Source organism: Dasypus novemcinctus, chromosome 4 (assembly GCF_030445035.2).
Source record: "Dasypus novemcinctus isolate mDasNov1 chromosome 4, mDasNov1.1.hap2, whole genome shotgun sequence".
In the NCBI taxonomy this organism is placed as follows: Eukaryota; Metazoa; Chordata; class Mammalia; order Cingulata; family Dasypodidae; genus Dasypus; species Dasypus novemcinctus.
Genome location: NC_080676.1, coordinates 136,364,476 through 136,381,020, shown reverse-complemented (window position 1 = coordinate 136,381,020; position 16,545 = coordinate 136,364,476).

Genomic DNA, 16,545 nt, shown 5'->3' with positions numbered 1-16,545 from the left:
GGAAAGCAGGCCCTTAACTTTTTGAGCCACATCTGCTCCCTTGATTCTAATTCTCATGGTGGTTTTACACTTTTGCATTTTTGAAATATTTTCTTTTCTTATGAAAGCTGTCCTTTGTTTTTCTAATACTTTCCTGAGTTCTGTTTGTATTCTTTACATAGCCTTTTTTCATCTGTTCATATAATTCCTGAGTTTTTCTATTTTGAATTTATGTCCTCCATGGATAATTTCTGACATTTTGATAGTTTTCTTTATCTTACATTGAAATAATCATTTTGCAACTTTTCAACTGCATTTTCTTCATACAACATTAACATCACCATGGTGCAATTTTTAGAAACAAATACTTATCATTATTACAGTACTGTTAGCTAGACTTAAGACATTCAAATTTCAGTAGGTTTTTTTTTTTTTTTTTTTTTTTTGTATGTTTGCTTAGTTTTGGTTGGCCCTAATATCCTTCGGTTCCAGGATCTCACATAAAATTTAGTTGCTGTATCTCCTTTTCTTCTCGATCATGTGCCAGTTCCTCACACTTTCCTTGACATTCAGAACCTTGACTTTTCTGAAAAATACTGCTTTTTTCCCAGAGTATATACAATTTTATTTTTCTAATATATTTCATGATTAGGATGAGATATTAAGTTTTCTGCAAGAATACCACAGAATGATGTGTTCAATGCAAAACAGGGGGCGCTTAAGGTTAATATGCCTGATAACTAGTGATGTTACTTTTGGTCCACTTGGTCTTCTAGGTTTCTTTTCTGTAAGGTCAATACTCTTATTATCTTTGTAATTGATAAATAAGTAGGGAATATACTTTGAGACTATGCAAATATTCTGTTTCTCCTTAACTTTGTCCCACTAATTTTTTAAAGAAATCAGTTTTGTTGATACATATTAATACAACATACAATTTATCTTGAGTTACAATCAATGGTATTTGGTATAATCACATAGTTGTGCGTTCATCACTTCAGTCATTGTGAGAACATTTCCATTATTTCAATAATAATAACAAACAAAAAACAGACAAGAAAATTCCTCACCTCTCAATCTACCTATGTTTGCCCTGCTGTATATAGCTGCTATTTCTGTTATTATTGCACAACTATATATTTGTTTATTAAGCAGTTTTAGTGAGATATATTCACATACCAGATGATCTACCTAAAGTGTATAATCAATGGCTTTGAATATAATCACAACGTTGTACATTCATCATTTCAAAAATTTTAGAACAATTTCATTACTCTGAAAAGAAGACTTCATCAGGATATTAACTAAAACAATTATGACTGTGGTTATCATCACTTCTTAAAAATGATTAGGTATTTTTAGTTCTGATTGGGTTCATTTTTAAATTTGTTGTCAAGTCTGTTTTGAGTATTTATGTGAAAATGGCATACCTATTTTTGTCCCTTAGCTTTTGCAGATTTTAAACTGTCCTCTATTTTCTTCCAAATTTTCACTGATATTTTTTAACCTCTTTACAATTTTCTCTTTCTGGACTCCAAAACATACTGTGAAATAATATGGAATAAGAATTGATTTAACATAATAAAAAGTGTATGAAGCAAACAAAAATCAATGGTGACAATAACAACAGGAAGCCAAATACATTTATGTTACTGGTTGTGTGTAATAGACATTTTAAAAAATTAAGTAACAAAAATTTAGCTCAAAATCAAGGTAGGTAGCCTCAAAAAGAAACCATACTCCAACTCATTCCCTCAGGACTAGTTTGTGATGACAAAATACTTTCATAGCTATGATAGTTGCTATGTTCATTTTGACAACTGCAGAATTAATAATAGCTTCTTTGATAATGCAAAAGTATAAAATTAGTTAATCCTTTAGGTAATTGCTTTTTCTACTTATCAGAGTACCTCACATACATACACAAAAATCTCACACAAAATGTAGTATTCTACTGACTGGGCTTGCACAAAAACTCAAAAAAAAAGTTTTTGGAAAACAAAAATTCATAATGTTTACCTGTAAATTCTAAAGCACACTTTCTAATATGGGAAAAATCATCATGTTTGTAATAAGACTTTGCCTAATCCTGCCATATCTTTGCATAGTCTCAGGTGTACACAAAAAAGTCTATATATAAAAGTTTTAAATAAATATTGCTAGGAAATAAAAGTTTTGTTTTCAACATGCCAAATATTTTTGAAAAAAAATCTTTTATATGCTATTTATTTTTATGTAGCAATATCTTCACTTTTAGCTAATAAAAGTAGTAAATATCTTATGAACTCTAAAGTCCCTTCCACATCAAACAAGTTGGTAACCGTAATTTGTAATCAGAAATTTTCCTCTTAGCAATATAGGTTTGCCTTCAAGTATGAATTGCCAATTTATGAAAGTTTGCTGTAAAATAAATGTCTGAAAGTTGCAATTAGTTTTAAAATGTTTTTATTTTGAAATTATTATATAGTCACCAAAAGTTGAAATAATAGTATAGAGAGGTACCATGTACCCTTCCCCAATTTCTCCCAATTGTAATATCTTAAATAACTATAATATAATATTGACACTCAGAAATTAATGTTAGTACAATCCGCAGACCTCATTCAAATTTCAGTAGTCAACATGCACAGATTTATATGTGTGTTATGTATGTGTGTTTCTATTCATTTGATTACATGAATGAAAATATGTAACCACACCAAAATCATGATACAAAACTGTTTAAATGCCAAAAAAGATCTTCCTCCTACTATCCTTTTACTCATACTCTACCCTATCCTTTCTCTGTACCTAAACTCTAAAAACTCCTAAACTCTTCTTTCCATGTGTAATTTTGTCATTTCAATAATATTTAATAAATAGAATCATACGGTATGTGACACTGGGGATTGGATTATAACATAACATTTTTAGCATAATCCTCTAAACATTCATTTAAGTTGAATGCATCAATAAGAGTTTCTTCCTTTTCTAATGCTAAGTAGCATCCTGTAGAAGAGATGTTCTACAGCTTGTCTAACCAATTCTATACTCAGCTTTCTGAAGCACTAAAAACTTTCTTCCACAGCTACTGAACTATTTTACATTGCCACCAGCAATGAATGAGTGTCCCCGTTTCTCAGCATCCTCTCCAACAATTGTTATTTCTGTTTTGTTAATTGCAGCCATTCTAATGAGTGTGAAATAGTATCTTTTTGTGAGTTGATTTGCATTTCAGTGATGACTAGCAATGTTGATCATCTTGTCATGTGCTTTCTGGTCATTTGTATATCTTCTTTGGAGAAGTGTTTCTTAAAATTTTTTGCCCATTTTTAAATTTGGTTGTTTTTCTTTTTGCTGTTAAGTAAAAGGATTTCTTTACACATACTGAATATTATTTTTTTTTACTGGATATGTGGTTTCCAAATATATTCTCCCATTGTGCTTGTTGTCTTTTTACTTTAATGATAAAGTCATTTGAGGAAAAAAAGATATTTATTTTGATGAGGTCCCATTTATCTATTTGCTATTTTGTTGATTGTGCTTATTTGTCTACAAAATCATTGCCTAACACAAGGTCCTGAAGATGGGTCTCTAGAATTTCTTCCAGGATTTGACAGTTTAAGCTCTTATCTTTAGGTTTCTGATATATTTTGAGTTCATTTTGGTATATGGTATGATGTAAAGAACCTCCTTTTTTTTTTTTTTTTGCAAATAGATGTTGCAGTTTGAGATTATTTTATGAATTCCTAAAAGAGAAAGATTATGTTTATAAACTTGTCTATTCCTCTGGATGTGATAACCTTTGATTGTATCAAATTCAGTTGAGGGGATGTTGATTAGATTACCCATTAAGTTTGCTTTTAATGTTTTTTTATTTGACTAGGTCAGTAAGGTGTGACGAGGTTGAGTCTCCACTGCCTCTCTGGATCTGATATAAATGGACACTCGCAAAGACGCACAGGAAGAAAGAGCTCCATCATTTTTAATCCTGTCATTTGACAAGAACGAGAAGGCTAAAACAGCTTAGACTCCAAGTAGAGATGAGCTATTTTGACTGATAATTTACAGCTGAAATTGAGGAGAGAGCAAAATGGCAGAGACTGAATAGAAGGCCTGGAAAGATACAAGCCCTATTCCAGGAGAGAGAGGAAGCCCTAAAAGACAAACTTGCAGCTGAAACCAGAAAGAAAGAACAGCTGAGTTAGAGATAGGAAGCCCAGAGGGTAAATCTGAAATCTCATAGAGATAGGGGGCCATTTTGCTTAACCAACCACATGGCAATACACCAGGATCAACAGTAGCTGACTTTGGTGAGAAACATCTCTGTTGATGCTTTGATTTGGCCTTGGAAGAGTAAGCTTTCACTCCCAAATAAATTCCCATTATGAAACTAAAAAGCTTTCTGGTATTTTTCATTGACACTACTTTGAGAGACTAATACAATGGAGATCCAGTTTTCCAAGTAGCATTTGTTAAAGAGACCACTCTTTCCCAATTGAATGGTCTTTACCACCTTGTCAAAAATCAATTGATGATAAATGTTAAGGTTGATTTCTGAGATCCTGATTGTATTCCATTGGTCAATATATCTATCTTTGTGCCAGTAGCAGGCTGTTTTGATTACTTTGACTTTACAATAAGTTTTAAGTATTGGAAATATGAGTCCTCAAACTTCATTCTTTTTTTTCAAGATGGTTTTATCTACTTGGGACCCCTTACCATTCCAAATAAATTTGACGATTGTTTCTTCTATAGTTGCAAAGAACATTGTAGACTTTTGATTGGTATTGCAGTCAATCTATATATTGCTTTTGGTATTAAAATCATAATGATATTTATTCTTCCAATCCTCAAACATATAAGATCTTTTCATTTATTTGTTTTCTTTAGTTTCTTTTAGTAAGTTTTTAAGTTTTTTTTGTGTATAAGCCCTTTATAGCCTCTCTTAAATATATTACCAGATTATTTGATTCTTTAGTTACTATTCTTAATGGAATTTTATTCATGATCTCTTCTACCTATTGTTTATTGTATCTTTATAGAAACACTCCTGATTTTGGGCTTCTGAACTTGTACCCTGCCCCTTTGCTGAATTCACATATTAGCTCTAGGAACTTTTTTGTGGGTCATTCAGGATTTTCTGTATCTAGTTTCATATTATATGCAAATAGAGAAAGCTTTACCACTTCATTTCCTGCAACAGTTTGCTCGGTCGGTAGAGGTGGGGTCTGGCTGCGGACGAGGGGTCGGTCCAGCTCTGGACAAGGGGTCGGTCCCGCTTGGGACGAGGGGTCTGTCCCACTTGGGACAAGGGGTCGGTCCGGCAGCAGACGAGGGATCGGTCTCACAGGGGTTGCGCGGTTCGGCTGACGGGGTCGCCTGGCGAAGCCAGCGACGAGGAGGTCGCCCAGAGAAGCAGGCAACGAACTGGGGACAAGGGAGGCCAGGCGCTTGTCAGGGGCTCTCAGGACTGGAGGGCGCACGGCAGAAGAACTACCGCGGAGACAAGGTAAACACGCAGGTCCACTTTATTGAGGGAGAGGCAACAGTTTTATAGGGGCTAGGGAAGGCTGATTGGTTGAAGCCACACCCTGTTCTGATTGGTTGCTGGAGAAAGGTCAGTGGGCAGTACTGGACGGGGGAGGGGTGGTGATTAGGGATTGGCTGTCGCTGTTGCTGGGGGAAGGGGCAGGGTTTAGGGATTGGTGGCTGCTGTTGCTGGGGTGGAGGGCAAACTGGAGTTTCCCGCCCACGCCTGGCTTTTGCTGCTGTCGGGGGCAGGGAAAAGGGCAGACTGGATTTTTCCGCCCACGCCTGGCTGTTGCTGCTGTGGGGGGGAGGGAAAAGGGCAGACTGGAATTTTCCGCCCTGCGCCTGCGCAGGGAGAAAGAAGAAGAAGGGTCCCGCCCCATAAGGCATCGTGTGGCGCTATCCGGGAGGAGGGGCGGCCGCGGAAGCATGGCTGCCGAGAAGGGGAGACCTGAGGGCACTCTGCGCCCATGCTGAGCTCCCTTCAGGAGTGGCGGTGAGTCCGACCAGCCACCCTATTATGGGGGCAGCAGAATTAGGCCTACCGCGGCTGCTCCCCTCGCCAGGCCAGCCAACCACACTTCAGCCCGAGGGGTGGCCGCAATTTCCAATTTAGATGACTTTTAATTCTTTACCTTGCCTAATTACTGTGGCAAAAACTTCCCGTACAATCTTGAATAACAAACATGACAGTGGTCATCCTTGTCTTGTCCCTATCTTAGAGGGAACAATTTTAATCTTTCACCATTAAAAAGGATGTTAACTGTAGGTACTTTATTTATGCCCTTTATCATGTTGATGAAGATCCCTTCTGTTTCAATGTTCTAAAAATTTTTATCACGAAGGGGTGCTCTATTATGTCAAACATCTCTTCTGCATGGATTGAGATGATCATGGTTTTTTTTTTCCCTTTACTTCATTCTGTTAATGTGAAGAATTACATTAATTGATTTTCTTATGTTGACCAACCTTACATAATAGGAACAGATCCCAATTGATCATGGTGTAAAATGCATTTATTATATGTTAGATTTGATTTGCTAGAATTTTGTTGAGGATATTTACATCTACAGTCATAAAATATATTTGCTTGTAATGTTCTGTATTAGTCAGCTAAAGGAGTACTGACACAAAATATCAGAACTCTGTTGGCTTTTATAAAGGGTATGTATTTGGGGTAGAAGCCTTCAGTTACCAGGCCATAAAACATAAGTTATTTCCCTCACCAAAGTTTGTTGCCACATTTTGGAACAAGATGACTGCTGTCATCTACAAGGGTAGAGGCCTCCTCCTCTTAAGGATCCATGCTTCCAGGTTCTTCCATTATTGGCTGTAGGCTGGGATAAGTTACGTCTCTCTCCCAGGGCTTGCCTCTCTTCAGACTCAGATACTCTGCCCTCTCCACAAGGCCAGCTGTAAACTATCGAGTGAATGTTTTGTGTCCCTTCCAGGCTCACTCCTGCATCCAATGCAGACTTCTCTCTTTCTTCAAATATCTGCCTCTCTGTGTATTTACTTCCCTGGGATCCATCATTAAAACTCCAATTTTCTATTCTACCATATTGTTTCTTGGTGGACAGGGAGTCAAGGTCCTACTGACATGATCCAATCACATCCTTAATCATTATTTAATTAAGTAAATGGGAAATCTCTGAATCCAATCCAATCTAATATGCCCAGAGGAACAGACCAGTTTACAAACACAAACCAATATATATTTTTAGGAGTTCATAAACAATAACAAACTGCTACATGTTCTTTCCTTGTTGTATCAGTATCCAACTTTGGTAGGAAGGTGATATTGACCTCATAGAATGAGTTAGGGAGTCATTCCTTCTCTTCAATTTTTTGGAAGTGTTTGAGCAGAATTCAAGGAAAGTCTTCTTGAAATGTTTGATAAAATTCAAGAGTGAAACTATCTTGTCCTGAGCTTTTCTTTGTTCAAAGTTTTTTGATGACTCACTTAATCTCTTCATTAGTAATTGGTTTGTGTAGATCTTATACCTGCTCTTCAGTCAATGTAGATGGCTTGTGTGTTTCTAAGAATATGTCCATTTCATCTAGGTTATCTAACTTATTGCCATACAGTTGTTCATAGTATTCACTTAGAGACCTTTTTATTTCAGCAGTGTCGGTAATAATGCACCCCTTAATATGCAGCACTTTCCTGTTCTGCAGATCCTTAAAGCAACTCCTTCACATAGGTTTTTGTCCTTCCTCCATAATTTTTGTGAGAGAGTTGAGCCCTGCCTACCTACCCCAACTCCATCTTCCCCTATTTGTGTTTTTAATATTTCTTTTTTCCTTCTGCTCTTCACCCTGACTCATTTCAAGTGACTTTTCTTCAAGTTCCTGGATTCTTTCTTCCTCCAGTTCCATTCTAGTCTTGAAACCCTCCTGGGCCATTTTTCATTTCAGTTATTGTTCTCTTCAACTCCAGGAGTTCTGTTTGGTTCCTTTTTAAAATTTTATCTCTTTACTTTGACTCTCATATTGTTCATGCATTGTTTTCCTTTTGTATTTTCTCTGTACTTTCCTTCCGTCTCTTCATGCATTTTTAAGATAATTTTCTTAAAGGCATTGTTTGGTATGTTCACATTCTCCTCTTCTTCATTGGTGTTTATTGTTTTTTATTTCACTCCTTTGGATAGGCCATCATTTCCAGTTTCTTCATTTGTCTTATACTCTTTCGTTGCACACTGTACATTTTAATATTTTAGCAGGTGAACTCTAGGTTTAACAACCTGTGATGGATTTTTCCTGGTTTTGTAACCAGCTGGTGATAAGACAAATATTTTCTTGTGCTTCTGCCTCCTTATCAGGGAGGTCTACCCTGCACTGTGCAAGGTTTTCCCTATCTTTCTGGGGCTGTGTCTTGTCCTGGGCTTTTGTTTAATTGTTTTAGAATTCCCCTATTTACAGGAGTTTAGTTTGCTTCCTCTGTTTCCCAGGCAACAAAACCTGCAACCCCTGGGTATCTAAAACAGGCAGCACTTTGCTCCAGACTCTTTGCCTCTATAGATTTTTACACGTTTCTTTTTTACACTCATTTTATTTTCTCATGCTACTTTTCCCTAGAGGACAAATTCTGGGAAGAATGTCACCCTGGAAAGGACTTCCCCAAATCACTCTTTTCTGGGACCCACAAAGATCCAGGGTCGCACAAAAGGGGTGCAGTCCTGCTTCAAGACACCCTATGGAGAATGTCAGGAAGGGCATCAAAAGCTTCTCCAACAGCTTCCCAAAGCTGAGTTTCCTGGCCTGCCCAGCAAATGCAACCCTTCAGCAAACTTTCCTCCACACTCCAGAGAAAGCCTTGCATCTTTAAAACTCTACTGTCTCCACCCCCTTCAGGGATATGTGAAACAATGACCGCTGCTGCCTTTGTCCAGGTAGGTTGAAACAATAGCTGCCCTCTGAGTCAGGACTCATTGATCTAAATTCATTAATTAAAAGTTATCAGTGGTCTGCCAAAGGTATCCCTGTTCTTGGACAAGAGGATTTTAAATCTTTTTTTAAATTTTTTAATTTGCTTTTTTCTTTTTATCTCCCATCTCCACCCCCAAAATGACTCCCTCATCTGTCTGCTTGTAGTCTGCTTGTCTTCTTCAGGGTCATCAGGAACCAAACCCTGGACCTCCCATGTAGGAGGCAAGTGCCCAACCACTTGAACCATTTCTACTCCCTGCTGGTTGTAGCATCTGTTCATCTTCTTTAGGAGGCACTGGAATCAAACTCAGACCTCTCATGTGGGAGGCAGACACCCAATTGCTTAAGCCACATATGCTCCCCAGTCAAGAGGATTTTTACATCCTTTTCTGTCAGCAGGAGCTAATCAGAGAATGGATCCTGTAGCAGCCTCTAACAAGAGTGGGGTATGGGTGCTGGTAGCTGCTGTGCAGAGAGAGCAATTTATATTTCTTGTAATAATTTATCAGCTTCTTCCTCCCGTTCTTCCCTAGATGCTCTACAGTTTTCTTCTTGCCTCTGGAGTTTCAGTAGAGTTGTTTCAGATAATTCCTACCTGCTTAAACATGGGTTTATTTATTTATTTTAATGGAAGTACTGAATCCTGGAGTTCCCTACTCTATCATCTTCTAAAACAACCTTAAGTTTTTATTTCTATGGATTAATATATCAGGAGCACAATTGCTGAGCCATATGGTAGTTTCATTTTTTTTAAATAAACCAAATAATTCCATTTAAGAAAAAAATAAAATTACTAGCTTGTTTAAATATGGATTCAATATACAGAACATTTACCTCACCACTATGATGCCACATGTTGACTTTTTTCCACCACAGAAACTTACATCCCACCACTGCCCCATTAGCCACAGTCACTACTAATCTCTTCTCCATTTTTCTAATTTTGTCATTTAAAGAATTATATGGGATAATGTAGTATGTGACCTTTTGTGATTGACTACATTATACTCAGTGTAATTCTCCTGAAATCCATCCAAGTTGTCACATGCACCAATAGTTCAGACTTTTATTGCTGAGTTATTACATGGTATGGGTATACTAGGATGTGTTTAACCCTTCACTCATTAAAAAGTATTTGAGATTCTATACCAAAAGACATTTTAGATGCATCTGTTTTATTAGCACTTTAGAGCTATTTTATTTAATTTCAAACATAATTCAAAACTTTTTATCATAAAAATATCTGAATTTGATTCTATATTTTATGTTTGCATTTTAAACATCATTTCTCATTGGAGCATTTGAATTCCTGTTATGTAGAGATTCCACATAGGCAACCTGCCATCTGTCTGGAGAGGGGGGTACTTATTTTAACCATCCTGTTTTCAGAAAACTGTATTTCATACTGATGGGTCATAACATAAACAGATTTTCAATATATTTTCAAGAAAGCTCAAGGCAGGTTTGTTGTATTTAAAAGGTATTAGAAGAACAGAAGTGAAATAGGGACAACAAACAGAATTTGATTTACTTTTGGAAACCAAAAGTTATGTTTGGTATTTATCCCAGTATCAACACACTAACTTGAAAATCAGAAAAGCTTTGCCATCAAGAATAGCTACAATATAACTAAAACAAATAGAAAAACTTATTTTTCTTTGAATGTTTGGTGGTATTCTCACATGTATTGTGAGGAGTCAGCAGGAATTGGTTGGGATTGAGCTCATCTAGGTTGGGCTCAATGGAGCAGTATGATTCTGTTCCATGAGTCTTTCTTTTCCTCCTGAGAAAAACAGAATAAATCAATCATGTCTTTACACAGCAATTTCACATGTTCCTGAATAGGTACAAGCATTTTTCATGCCTAGGCTTGTTTCTTGAATGATATAACTCCAAAAGCAAACTGCATAGCTAACTTCAAGTCTAAGGGTAAGGAACTATGCTCCTCGTAAGGAGCATGGTGAAGGATGTGAATGTATGATCATGTTACTGAGGGGGAGAGGGAAATATTGAAAAAAAATTACTTAGCCTAATGCAACAGTTTGATGTTATTTATGAATTCCAAAAATAGATATTGGAGGGAAGTGGACTTGGCCCAATGGATAGGGTGTCCGCCTACCACATGGGAGGTCCACGTTTCAAACCCCAGGCCTCCTTGACCTGTGCGGAGCTGGCCCATGCACAGTGCTGATGCGTGCAAGGAGTGCCCTGCCACCCAGGGGTGTCCTCCACATAGGGGAGCCCCACACACAAGGAGTGTACCCTGTAAGGAGAGCTGCCCAGTGTGAAAGAAAGTGCAGCCTGCCCAAGAATGGCACTGCACACACAGAGAGCTGACCCAACAAGATGACGCAACAAAAAGAAATACAGATTCCCAGTGCCGCTGATAGGATAGAAGCGGTCACAGAAGAACACACAGCAAATGGACACAGAGAGCAGACAATGGGGGTGGGGGTGGGGGAGAAAAATAAATAAAAAAATAAATTTAAAAAAAATAGATATTGGATTGTGTTTGTAAACTGGTCTGTTCCTCTGGGCATATTAGATTTTATTAGACTCAAAGGTTTCACTTTCACTTTATTAAATCAAGATTAGAGCTTTTACTTGACCACGCACATCATTAGGACAACTTGGTTTGAGTCCCTGCTTGCAGCTACCCTACAGCTGTAGGTTATATAACCTGATACTCAATCGAAGACACGGGAGTAAATACATGGAGAATGAGAACACAGAAACAGATACTCAGGAAGAGAGACTGCTCCATAGACACAACCCCATAGAGAGAGGTGAGTCTGATAGTCTACAGCTGACCTAGTGGAGAGAAGAGAGGAGCTGAGCCCAGAAAGAAATGAGCCCCAGGGAGAGTGATGATCCTTAAGCCAGCCTATAGCTGAGATCAGAATAAACTGGGACCACAGGGTCTTTGAGTAAGAAGAAAGACTGAACCCTCATAGACATTGCCTGCCATCTTGTATCAACACATGGCAACAGACTTTGGGGAAGAAAGTACCTCTTTTGGTACTTTGAGTTGGGCTCTTTAGGACCTGGTAACTGGAAGATTCTACTCCAAATAAATACCCTTTATAAGAGCCAACAGAATCCTGGTACTTTGCATCAGGACTCCTTTGGCTGACTAATATACCTACTATAAGTCCCAAACCTTAAAACATAATTAGACAGTAGCTATTTTATTCTAGGTAGGCCTAACAAACTGTTGTCATGTACATATTTTTAAGATCCCCAAGAAGTATGGGGAAGACCCCCAAGTGAATCTCTGTCAGAGAAAGAGGATTACTGTATGTGAGGAGAGATTGGAATCTCGTTCTAGTTTATTCTAGTTTGAAACTTTGGTTTATATATTGTCACTGATGATCCACTATTTCACAGTTAATTGGACAGGGAAACATGACAAATGGAAGGAAATGGTGGGGGCAAAGTAGCTCTCACTTGTCAGCCCATATACCACCATTTAGTAGGCATTGGTCACTGCAGAAGCTAGCCAAGATCGAACAGACAAGGTAAAGAGTACTGGCTACTAAAGGAAGTGCCTCTGCAGATGCTAGATTTCAAAAAAAGGGAAGCTAAAAAGAAGTGAAAATGTGATGTCAAAGTAATAAGGAACCTGTGGTAAATGGAAGGGCACTCCTGTGGAGTTTTTCAAAGACTTCACATGTGTGTGCAATGAGAGATCCAGTGTGAAGCCACATGCTTCAGGGAGAACAATATCAGGAAGGCATTAATAGCAAATAGGAGAATTTTACTGTTTTTTTAATCCTCCCCTTAAATTCCCAAATGCATCAAAGATGGAAAGTGTCCTCTAAGAGTGAATGGAATGGAGAGGAAAGTGCAGGGATGTTCTTTCAGTTGTTTTCCTAAGTTATGGGGATCACCTGAGTTTTAGAAAAAAGGAAAATGAATTAGTGTAGTGGTTTGAAACTGTTCGTACCAAAAAAAAAATTCATTCTTATGGGTGTAAACCCATGTAAGTAGGATCTTTTGGTGAGGCTATTTCAGTGAAGGTATGACCTACTTCATTCAGGATGGGATTCAATCCTATTACTGGAGTCATTTGTAAATGGAATGAGTAGTTAGAGAAAGAGAGAGAGAATGAGCCACAGAAGCAAGAAACTTCTTAAGAACATTTGGATATTTTCTTGGCCTTAAACTATAAGCTAATACATTTCCACTGTTTAAGCAACCTCTTTTCATGGTATCTGCTTAAAACATCCTCAGAAAGTAAAGCAACGGGCATACAATTTAAGTCTACATATGATTATTTTTAATGAGACTAACTTGTAAAAACTAAAAGTTTCCAGAAATCCAGAATCTGCCCAAGGAACAGGAAAGGAGGTGCAACAAAACATGACCAAAATCAATGATAGGAAAAAATCTATACATCATTGGGGTGCTCCCATGAGAGGTAAGGTTCAACTTGTCTAAGATTGGGTTGATCTCTTTCAGAGCTAAATGAAAAATTGTTACAACCAAGTTGTAAGGCAATCAAGTCACTAGAGAGCTGACAGTGACAAATCAAGCCACTCATCTCCTGAATCATATTAGCCATAATCCAAAGTTTAGGTCTCATTTGTCTGACCAAACCAGAAAATGAACTAATATTCCCTCAATCATTAATATTCACCTGGAAAAATAGTACTAGGGCCAAAGTTCTACCACTAAATTATGCCATTGAATCTAGTCCCAGATAATGAGAGGAAAATGGCTGTTGTGTAATCAATCGCACAGCTTAAACTCTATATTAGAAAAGTAAGAACCTTTTCCCTATGCTCTGTTGTTTTCCCTGCTGTCCAAGCATGCACTAAGAAACAGGATACCTGTTTCTCTGAAATTGATTCTCTCTCTTTGTGTTCTTCTATGTGTACTTTTTTTTTTCCCATGGAAAATCCAAACTATCTTCCCTGACTAACAAACCCTCAGACATCAAGAACAAAGCAATTCATCAGTGTATTCACTTGACTATGATGCCTGCTTGCCTCCTACTCCTCCATCTACATCTGTGACTAATGCTCTTTTATTTGCCTTCCTTTCAACATGGGTTTCCCTCTATCATAACATATGCAGCATTGAGAGAATTAAGTTGAGAATTGTTCTGTGCACTTATTTGTATGTTTTATGGATGTACTTTTTATCTGACTCTCATTGTTAAATTTGATTGACTTCAATAGCTATGCTTACTACATTTTATTGCCAGTTGTCTGCAAAATGCCTACAAATTTAGGCAATTTAAGTTTTCTTTTTTTCAGTACCTCCTATGTGTCAGCCACTCTGCTAGGTGACTTACATTACCTTGCACAAAAAAATAAAAACAACTGAGTATTTTTATAATATGTTTTTCATTATCTGCCAGTTTCTTTTCTGTGGCCAGAAACTGAATTTTGTTTGGGTATCCACCACTCTCAAATCCATATTGAACCTAAGTAATGTTAGTTTCAATACTTATGACAGGGAATGACTTAGATGCTTTCTGTAGGGTTTCTGGATGAAGTAAAAAACTGACTCCTTTAATTGCTGTGCCATCATGAATCAATAAATATTACTAGACTGAGGACCAGTTGGAAAACTAAATATGACAGCACAAAAGAAAATGAAAAGACACTGGGTATCAGATGAAGAAAATGAATCACAGAATTAAGTAACTCCAGAATCACACTTAGTTAAGTTCTTCTTGTAACATATGACAATAGTTTCCCATTTGGTTAAGTCACTTAGGTAAAGTTTTTCCTTCTATTTGACAATGAAGGAAAGTTAATTACTGCAGTATTTTTATCAACATTGTTTGGCATGGGGATATTGAAGCCCAAAGATTTTAAGTAAATCATCTATATACTTAAGCAATCAGCAGAATAAGAATTCAAATCCAAGTCTTTCTCTCCAAATCTAATGTTTCCCCATAGTGTTATGAGAGACCTTAGATATCTAGCAAGTGGCTGCATGATTTTCAATGAAATGTGCTCTGCTTTTTTAAATATAAATAGTTACTTAAGACACAAGAAAAATGTTATGTCTCAGACATTTGTAGAAATCTAACCTATTTATTTCATTAAATGGATGCCAATATGAAAACCAAACCCAAGCATCAACATTAATAATTTTTAACCATCACAATTAATTATTTATACATGATACAGTTTAAATCTTTGGCTAGCTTATGATTAAAAGGTTTATTTAAAAGGCAGTATTTAACATGAATAATTTTGATATTGACCTTCAACAATGTGAATAACGAGATTAATGATTTACATACCCAAAGTAGATTTAATGATAATAGATTTGATAAGATGTTTGGAAAGAGAACTAGGAAGTATCATACCAGACTTTATGTCCAAGGTGAGTTGCATTCTGTGATAGAGTTATTAAGCTATTCTTATTGATCATCAAAATGGTGCCCTGCAGAAAAGAATAAATGAACTCTAATAAAGTATAGGGATGGCAGAAAGAACAGTTAAATTACTTCACATTTTAGAAAGACACATATTTGAAAAAGAATTGAAAAGCTAGAAATTTCCTAAGAATTAGAAAAGTCTGCAAAAATATATAAAGAAGAAATATGCAATAAGACATTCCAGGCATCTCTCTTTTCAAGTAGTCATAAATCAAATACTAAAAGGAAGATCAGATTGTTTAGTGGAAGTACATGGCACACTGGTTATAAATTTGGGAAATATGTCAAATAAAAAAGAAAAGAAAGACAATTTTACACATAGTTAACTATATGAAAAGGTCTGCTTCTGAGAAATGATATTAACTCCAGAGCAGTGCTTATCATACTATAAATGGATCATCCAGAAGGCAAAGGGTTTCTGTTAGACTGTGACTGGTTCTAAACTTCCCAGCAAGAAGCAGAAATTGCATTTGTAGTATTCCCCAGAGCGTTTCTTACTTCTATCACTTTGGTCTTGGCTGCACTGACAGTGCAGTTTTGCACAGTCCTTTTGCTTTATGAAAAGCCCAAAGAGGGTAATTGAGTACAAGGGAGGAAAGAATTCACTTCAAGGTTGTGCTCAAACTATTTAACATCGAATTCCACCAATAAAAAAGCTGTTGGTATGAAGCAAGGTTGAGCTAAGCAAAATAGATGAGCTCCTTGAAGCAAATGGTAGAGCTCTACAGCGACACTGGCACTTCAATTTCATGAAGAATACTTGATATATGTAGGTGAGAGAATTTTTTCTATTGAGCCTAAAAATATTCTATAAAAGTATTGCAGCCAGAAAAGAGACTTTAAAAATGTATCACAGTCAATAATCAAATTTCAATATCTACATACTTACATATATATATATATATATATATATATATATGTATATGAAGTTCCATTCATATGTGAATCAGGTGTGAATTTATTTATCATTCCTTCTAGATAATGAAAAAAATGCAATGCAGCAAATAGTAATACCTATTGAATGAATTGCTGTACTAATTCAAATGCACTATTAATACCATTGGGCATGCCAGCCAATCTAATTAGGAGGAATAGCATATGTTAATCAAGGTAAAGGACTAACATTAAATTGTTAGAAAATTTTATTTTTGGCTGAGACACTATGTAAACGCCTCTTCCAAACTCCTTTCAAATATTTCAACTTCTCATGGAAACAACTTCCACAT